Raw genomic sequence first — 9,259 nt, 5'->3', positions numbered from 1 at the left:
AACTCCTGCCTCAGAGGTCTGTGCCTTCCAACAGATGGTTGGGCCGCCCTCAGCTGCTTAGAATATGTCTGGGGCTACGGTACACAGCACCAGGCACCGGGATTTCTCAAAGGAGGCTGGTAAGTAGCTGCTGTAACCACTTTCCCTGCTCCCTTGGTAGCCTGGCATGAGCTGGGAGCTGCGGAAGGTGCAGGACAGGATTTAGGGTCCTCTCCAGAGGCTGGTGCAGGTGCAGCAGCAGGAGGAGGAAGAGGAGGAGGAAGAGGGCAGTGGGGCTCACAGCATCACACCTGCATGCACACCAGGGGAAGCTGGTCTGAGCAGCTGCAACTCCTCAGAGCTGTATCAGTGAAAGGTATTTAAATACAGCTGGACACCTAGGTAAGGAAACTCCTTTTAAAATCCCTGTGCTGGAGGTAAAACTTCCTGATAAATAATGAGAGAAAGACCATCCTAACTTTTTACCCACAGCATTTTTCTTAACTCCTAGTTAAAAACAAAAAGATGTTAACCAGCAGCATCTGCTTCTGCAGGCCATCAAAAGCGATCCTGGATTGTCCAGATGGAGTTACTCAAGACAGAGACATGAGTGAGGGCTGCCCCCGGCTCCAGGATTTCTGGGTTTGTCCTATTTTAAGAAGATCTACCGTCCTGCAAACACTGCTTATGGGAAATGATTGGATGCAGAAGCCCTTGCAGGGGCCCGCCAGGCAGCATCATGTGGAGCTGTGGTGATGCGGCATGCTGACATTTTGACATAACATGGTGATGATTCTGTGTTAGCATCGGCACTCCAAGAGGAAAGTAAATATGTGACATATTGTTCAGGGAAACAAAATAAACCAAACAATGAAGTCCTGTGCCCAGCGACTGATGCAGGCTCTGCAGGCCCACGCAGACCCTCTTTTCCTTTGTGATCTGGGGATGCTGGGAAAACGAGTGCGTCGGAGTATCCGACACCCATCCATGGCCCGTCCAGCGCTCCTCCTTTTTGTCTTTGTGTGCGGCCGTGCAGGGAGCGAACACAGAGCACCCGCTGTGTTCCCATTGTTTCTCCTGTCTAATGGCCCTACTTAGCCATGGAGGAGCGGGATGGATTTGCGCCTTGTGCACATTGTTCTTGGGGTTCAAAAGAATACTTAAACTAGAGCAGTAGTTAGTATGACAATGGAATAGAAATGAACATTCACTCCAGTGGCTGCGGATGGCACAGGGGCTTAGATAATAGGACAAGGGAGAAGAAAATTAATGAATCTGTCTGTTGACCCATCAGCATAAATATCTTGTCAGTCACATGTGACAGCAGATCTATCTGGATGGCAGAAGCTGTGCTTGCCCAGGCTCCCGGTGATGTTCCTTAAATCAGAAGTTTCATCAGGTAGTTTAGCAGGCTGAAGACAGTTGGCACTTGACTGCATAGCGAGCCCCAGATGGATGAGCAATAAATGCTTGAGAGTCCAGTGATACAAAGCAATGGGGGCAGAGGGTACACGATTCCTTTCTCCTGCTCAGGTGCCCGTGGTAGCAGTGTCTCCTGCAGCCCTGGGCTGATGTGAAGAAGTGCAGGGGCCATTTTTAAGCTGAGTGGTTGTGCAAAACCCTGCCTGGAAGTCTGCTGCTGCTGGAACCCCATCTCAACGCAGGCCGATGAAGTGGGCTAACCACTGAAGTGTCCCTAGGTGACTTAAATCACCTGTGGAAGGCAATACACCTATGGGAAGATCCATCCCATACTGCAGAGACCTGCTATATCCTGATGTAGCTGTTAAGATGGAGTTGGACAGAAGGGTGAGGTGGGCTTACTGTCTTTTTTAAAAGCCTGGAGTGAAGAATGAGGCCATTGCATGTGGTTCTGTAAGCACAAACTCAGACTCAGAGTGAAAAACCTTCTCAGAGGTTAGGATGGGATTTGTCTCACCTCATTTTATCTGTGTGACTGCTAGGTAGGCCATGTTATGTGCCCACACTTCCTCTTAAGATAATATTAAGAGATAATCACCCATTCTGGGGGTAGAATCTGTATCAGACCAGATGAATTGTCACCTGCAGAAACCCTTCTCTCCCAAGTGAGAGAGAAACATTGGGTTTCTAGCTGAAAACTGAATGTCTAGATTAGGGGAGACCCCAAATATTTAGATAGCTAGAGAGAGGTGAGAGTCATCCCTTCCTGAACAGCTGAATGGATGAGTCAGTCAGAATACAGGAGAGGAAAAAAGAACAGCAGCAATGCAGTTTGCCAAATGTACAGCAGCCTGGGGAGGAGCTGGGAGCAAGCAGCGGCTCTGAGCACTGACAGTTGGTGCTGCTTGGGGCACTGAGCTTAGGGTGGGGTGTGCCCCAGTCCTGTTGAGAACACGGTCCTTATGATGGAATGTGCAGAAGCAGCTACTGGATACAAAGAGATGCAGCCTCATAGGTAGCTTGTGCTTTGACACTTCCCTTTGAAACCATCCTAATGCACAGCAAGGTGCCCAACAGAAGGCATTGGTCTGACACAGACAGTGTGCAACAGATGGGGAAGGTGGGGATTGTGCCACAATTGTGATGCTGAAAAGAGTAACTTGTACAATCTGGAAAGACTAACACAAGATTCTTTTCTAAGTTCATTCTTAATAAAATCTGGAGTGTTGTAGCAAATATGGGATGAAGGGCGATTTCAACTGGTGTGTACCACAACCAACAAATACTTGGTAAATTACAAAGCATTTCCATCCTATGGTTTATACATTCATAATGCTCCCAAATAGATATGGTGATGGATCCATAGATTTAAGATACGTCTGGGTTTTATTAATTCATTAGAGGAGCTCATAGTTAACCCTTGAATAATCAGCTTAAAAGCAGAAGGCATATTTTCTGGCATACGGTTTTCCGTGGACATTTTGCTGGTCAAATGCCAAGATATATAACAATTTAGATACCCAGTGTGTTTATTATCTAAGATCTAGGAGAGGCTTTAGCCTTCAGTCTTGACATTTACACAGCAGCAGCTGAAGTCTTTGGAGAATAGCACCAAACGGAGATGCTTTATCCCGCGTACTGGGAGAAGTTTTATTCTGTTAATGATGAATTGCCCAGTGACGGCACTTTACACAACACATTGTACAACTGCTTATTTTGGTTCCTGCTTGTTTTCCCATTTAAGAGTTTTGGCCACACGTTCGTGTTCTGTTTCATTTCATGCTTGCTGCAACCCCCCACAGATGAGTGCTGCTTTTTGTCTCATTTTAGAAACAATTCACAGCTGATTAATTCTTGAAACTCTTGAAACTGATGAAAACAGTGAACATTCACTTGCGAGGGCTAACTCCAGCTTTAAAGTATTCCTATATGTAGCTTTTATGTTTGAGATTTTTGGCAAGGCTTGAATAAACCTTTTTCTCCATCAGACGTGGTAGAAGGAGCTGGAATTGGAGGGCAGTCTATGTCCCGCTGCCTTTATTTTTTACCCACCACAATATCTGCTATGCCTCAGATATCAAGTGTAAACAACAGAGCAGAAAAGTCACTAGGGATGGTTTCCCCTGCACTATCCCCCCGCAGTGGCTGCCATCAGCAGGGAAGCAATAAGAGTAGATGCTGGGAGATACAAATCTAGCCAGGATTTGGCTGCTCATGCAAGTTCTGCCTGCCTTTCTGGCTTGAGGGGATTCAGCTGACTTGGGGTTGGTGGCACAGGAACCATGTAACCTGCACAAAACAACTTCTACAGTAGACCTGCTCTGAAGCACCTCTTTGTGCTGCAAGCAGCAGGCAAATGGTTGAAGACAGGCAGTATATCCACCTGCCAGTTTTTTGATTTTTTCTTTTTGTGGTTCACAGGTGCTCTTAATGAAAGTGGTATGATGATGCTCACCTCAGGCCAGGCTGCCCTGCTGGAAGCTGTTGACCTACCCAGATGCTTGTGATGGGCTCCCTGTGATCTGACATTGCTGATCTGAGCTCTGCTGCTGTCCATCTTTACGGTAGGATAAAAGTGATGGGTTGGAAAGAGAGAGGCTGTAGGGGGATGAAGAGGTTTAGTCTTTGTTGTACAGTAGTTTTTGACTCTTGTGGCTGAGGTTGCTGTGATGATGCTGGGTGTTTAAGGGGAGGATGAGGGTATTAGCTGGCTGAATGATGGAAGGCTGAGAATGGTATTCAAGCAGAGGGAAAGGAGAAGGTCCAGAAAATGTGTGTGATGCTAAATGTGGGTAGGTGTGCTCTTCTGAAGGCAAGAATTTAGGGAGGAGGGTGGAAAAACCGCATGTGTATGTGTTTGTGTTGCTTGGTACTGGTTCTTAGAATTGGTTCTTTTTGTTTGCTCCTGTTTTTTGTCCTTTTTTCTTACTTACAAACTGATGAAGTCAGGTTCAATCTTAAAACTGTTGTTTGTGTTACTTTTCTTGATGCTGCTTCTAATTGTGTGGCCTTTCAAAGGCAGCCAGCAAAAGTGATTAGAAGGTTCATTCATACAAATGACTGTACTCTGAGTGACTGCAACTCAAATGAGGAAATGCCAACAAAAGCTTCTGTACAAGCAGAATGCTTAAAGGACAGACCTTGGCTTAGTAAAATGTAGTAGTGAACACATCCTAGTTAAGGCTTATGGTCTATAAACACTGGAGCATTTTCAGTTTGTTCCTAAAAAAGCGACTGATAAGCTTTATCACTTAGAGATCTGCTGTAGGCTTGGAGCTGCAGACTCCCAAGCAACTCTAACTACAAACTCCTTAGGGGCATATCACTTTGGTATTGCATAATGTGAAGTTTAGCTAGCCTGGAAATATGCTCTTTGTATCCCTATTGGATGCTGCTAAACCCATAACAGGGGACCACTGTATTCTCTGTCAGCGTGTGATCATTCAGATCTGCTCCCTGTGATATTCCAAGCTCCTTCTTGAATTCAGTGCTGCTGTGAGGCTTGGCATGTCTTACTTCACAGAATGGTACCTCTTTTTAGTAACAGGTCCACTACAGCACAAGCAGCAGCAGTGTGAGCTTTACTGTGCTGTGATTATAATGCTCCTTCATGCCAGTATGGAGTGGTAGACACCAGTGTTAGAAAGTTTCTAGTATGCTCATCAGAAAACATGTTCACAGTCATTGTGTGTGGACCAATATCCATTGGCACTGCGGGAGAAAGGAGCAGACTCGTAGCAAGCAGGACAGGTGATGCTCAGAGGTGGCAGTGACTTTTGGTCAGTAGTGTGTTGGGTGGCAACCTGGAAAGCTGCCACAAATGGCATACAGTTTCTGGAGCCAGCAGTCTCTGCTGGTGATTTTGTCAAGGACTGCTGAGTCAGTGATTTCCAGCAGCCCTTTCATTTGGGCTTGCGTACAGAGGAGCCTCAGGGCAGTTGGAATGTGCAGCTCTGCTAGCAGGTGACAGTGCATTTGTTGTTCTAACCTAAAGGTTAGTAAGTCACTGAGGTCACTGCAGTGTTAGACATTCAGAGTGTACTGCTTGTATCCAAACCTGTAGCAGTGCTACAGTCATGGGATATTTTCCTTGGCTGAGCCCAGGGCAGTGTTTCAAGCATGATTTGCCCTGCTGGATCCTGGTGTTTTTCTTAGTGCCTTGAGATGACAGGCTGCCACTGCCTAAGGTGGGGCATCTGCAGAGGTAAGGCAATTGGGAACAGAGCAGTGGTGTGCAAAAGCCTCATTCAAACATCTGTTCCTGATTAGACGCCCTTAGTGTATATATATATATATATATTTGTTGTTGTTTTGTTTTGTTTCTTTTCCTCTCTCCAAATTTGAATGTTGCTTCATTCAATTAGACGTTTTCTTCGGAGTAGTACCCAACTCTAAGTGCCACTCACCCTTAGTGCAGGAACTGGAGATGAAACTGAACTGCTGATGATTTGTATCTGTGACATTGCAGTGTCTGGGACTCTGCACAGGTCTCCCCGCCCATAGGAAAGGGACAGGAGAGGGCCACACAGAACAGATGGGGACATGGAGCAGTGGCTGTTTAAGGGGGCACTAAGGAATGAGTGAAGCAGATGTCAGAGTGAAGCACGTTTCCCTAAAATGGAGAAAGCTTGGCCAGAAATGACTTAATAGTGTTTTCTGTAGCTCATGAGTGTGAAGGTACGAAATGAGATTGTTGGGCTGTGATTTTTAAACAAGTAGGCTTTTGTTGTTGTTAAATAAGCATGATTAAATTGCAGGATACGATGCAATAGGTGCTTGTCAAATGTCATATCCTTAAAAGGATTTAAATAAATAAAGGCCCCATATAGCTCTTCCCTTCAGGTTCACCTTGCTCCCTATTTCACCTTCCCATGTTTGTTCTCTTTTGCTGGTTTTGCACACAGTTTTCCAGCTGATGCATCGCATGGGATCTCCCTAGGGGTTGCCCTTGACTCAACATGTCTCTGGGGGTGAAGGGATCTCTTGGGGCCTGAGCCAGTGATCTATGAGACCAAGGGCCTGAACACTTCAAGGCACCGTGGCTGCATACTCTCATGTAGTGGAAGAGGAAGAAATGCTTCTGGAAAAAGCATTGCATTCCAGAAGAGTTGCTGTCCTGTTGGGTTTTGGTAGTTCAACCTGAATTGGTGGCTGTTCTCTTTCTAGGCAGAACAAGGAAAAAATCAAAAGGCCAAAGCAGATGATTATGTAAATTGTAAAATAAAGAAAACATGTGAGGGATTTTATACTCCCCACACTGGTCTGCTTGCAACGTTCCTGAGTCCTCTGTTGCTCCCACTATGGAGCGCAGGTGATCTCAGTGAACTGCAGCACTTGTCCCTCCCTTCCATTCTTGTCCCACCCCCTTTGCTCTCCCTGAGTGGTTTTAATTCCTATTTCCTTTGGTATTTTCATTCCTTTCCACTTTCACTTTTCTCCTCTCTGCTTGCTCTCCTCTTCCCTGCCTCATAGAATGCTCCTGCCTCTTGCGATTGTAGCTCTTGTATGTACTCCAGTCATCTTTTTTTCCACGTGCCTATTCCTGGCTTTCCCCCCCCCCTTTTTTTTTCCCCTGCTGTCTTGCTGCTGCTCACTTTCTCTCTGCTCTATCATATCTACTGCAGTGGCTAGGTGAACGCTTGCAATAATGCAGACGCCACCAAAGACAAGACTAAGGAAAATGCAGTTACAGCTAATGTATGACCTTGGGTTGATGAGAAGGGACTATGTGGTTAGCTCAGTTGCATTTTCTAAGTAGAAAGTAAATAAATACTTAACCTAAATTACACCTTTATTACCTCTGTTCATTCAGACATCAGAAATGCAGGAAACCACTACAGTAAATAAGTGCTGCCCATTTCTTTTGTTGATTGCCACCCACGTACCTCTCACTGTTTGCAGACATGGGCTGTTCATCTTCACAAATTCCCTTCCCCACCTACAAGGCTTCTCGATCCATTAACCTGACTTCTTCATCTCATGCTGCTGGCATTACAGTAGCTGTAGCTGCAGTGAGCAGGTGTTACCTTGAGGTCATAGATGTGTTCTTGTCATGTGGTGAGCCATACACTGGAGCATGACTTAGAGGAACTGAAAGTGTGCTTCAGGCGCTCATTTACAGTAAGTGAGTGGGTAGCTGAAAAAGTGGATTGTCTGTGAGTCAACACCTTTACCTGCTGTCCTGGTTCCTTGAGTGGGTGGTGTCACAAGCTGGTGGCTGCCCTGCTGTGCAGGAAGGACTGTTGCCTTCCCCATGTAGAATTATTAAGGTTGGGAAAGACCACTGAAGTCATCTAGTCCACCTGCTAATCCATCCTCACCAACCCAATGCCACATCGACATGTTTCTTGAATGCTCTCAGAGATGATGACCTACATAAGTTAGAGCAGAAAGCTCCAGGGGCACCCCATGGTTCCCCTCTTGCTGCTGTTCTGTGCACCCAGGGAGCTGTCAGCAGGCCAGGGCAGCTTCCAGATGCATCTCCTGTTTATCACTTGTCAGTGGTGCCCACTAAGCATGGCAGTACAGCAGGATGCAGGTTGGTGCTATTGGTGTTGCCTTGTGGTGACTGGGAGCCCCAAAATGGTGATGTACACACAGAAGATCAGTTGACATGTGGTTGTTTACTTTTCCATTGTGCCTGAACTCTACCTGCAAGGAGGACATTTGTGCTTATCTTCTTTCAGAGCTGCAGGAATGCAGCTGGCTCAGCTGAGGCCCATCAGTGCACGCTTCTGTTGACTCAAGATTATTCTTTTAGCAGATTTCCGTTAGAGCTGCTCACAAATGTGGGAATTGCTGGGTTAATCTTCATAAAAGATAGAAAAGTTGGCAGCAGAAGGAATTTTTGAAAAAGCAAATTAAAGGAGAGGAAAGAAGCGGGTGTGAAGTAAATTATTTGCACTGGAGTGTTTTCCTTTCTGACCAGAAGAGAATGTAAGGGTATTTCCTGAGGAGAAGAATGTCACATGTAGAGGTGTCCTTCCTTTGCTAATACAGAGGTGAAAATCCCAAGCAGTTAAATATTTTCCAGCTTAGACGTGCCCATTCCTGGCAGAAGAGACTCTGATTAGCATTTGCGAGCCCTTTGGGTCTCCCCTTTAGTTCCCACATACATTTAGTTTGCCGCAAAGAACAAAGTTGCAGTACAAACGATCAAGGAAGCTTTTCCAAATCATGTTATTGTTTCACATGTGCCCGAGTAATTCTTGCAAAGAAGGAAACATGTACTAATATAACATGTTTATCATGCAGCTCAGAGAATGCTGTGGCCATTGCCAGAGGAGATTTCTGCTTGTAAACCTGCCCTGTGGATTTTCACATAAGAAAAGGTTTTCTAGACGGTGGTGTCTTCATTCACTGCCCTCCAGCTCAGAGCTGCTTTTGGAGCAGTGAGCACTGTGCTGCTCTTGGGGCAATCCTAGCGCCTTTGTACTCCTGCAGCAGCCTTGGTCTGAGGGAACAGAGCTGGTGCAATGTTTCTGGAGGGAAAGGGTCAACGATGTTTGAAGTGAAAGCAAACCAAGGGTAATCCCGCTCAGGGCAGAGCCTTTCACGTTAATTTGCTGTGTCTCTTCACCTCTTATGGTGCAGGCAAAAACAACCTTATTATTTTTTCCTCTTTTTCTTTTCTTTTCTTTTCTTTTCTTTTCTTTTCTTTTCTTTTCTTTTCTTTTCTTTTCTTTTCTTTTCTTTTCTTTTCTTTTCTTTTCTTTTCTTTTCTTTTCTTTTCTTTTCTTTTCTTTTCTTTTCTTTTCTTTTCTTTTCTTTTCTTTTCTTTTCTTTTCTTTTCTTTTCTTTTCTTTTCTTTTCTTTTCTTTTCTTTTCTTTTCTTTTCTTTTCTTTTCTTTTCTTTTCT

Source organism: Coturnix japonica, chromosome 5 (assembly GCF_054131305.1).
Source record: "Coturnix japonica strain WE chromosome 5, WE-NBRP24, whole genome shotgun sequence".
NCBI lineage: Eukaryota > Metazoa > Chordata > Aves > Galliformes > Phasianidae > Coturnix > Coturnix japonica.
Note: the sequence above shows the minus strand (reverse complement) of the source record.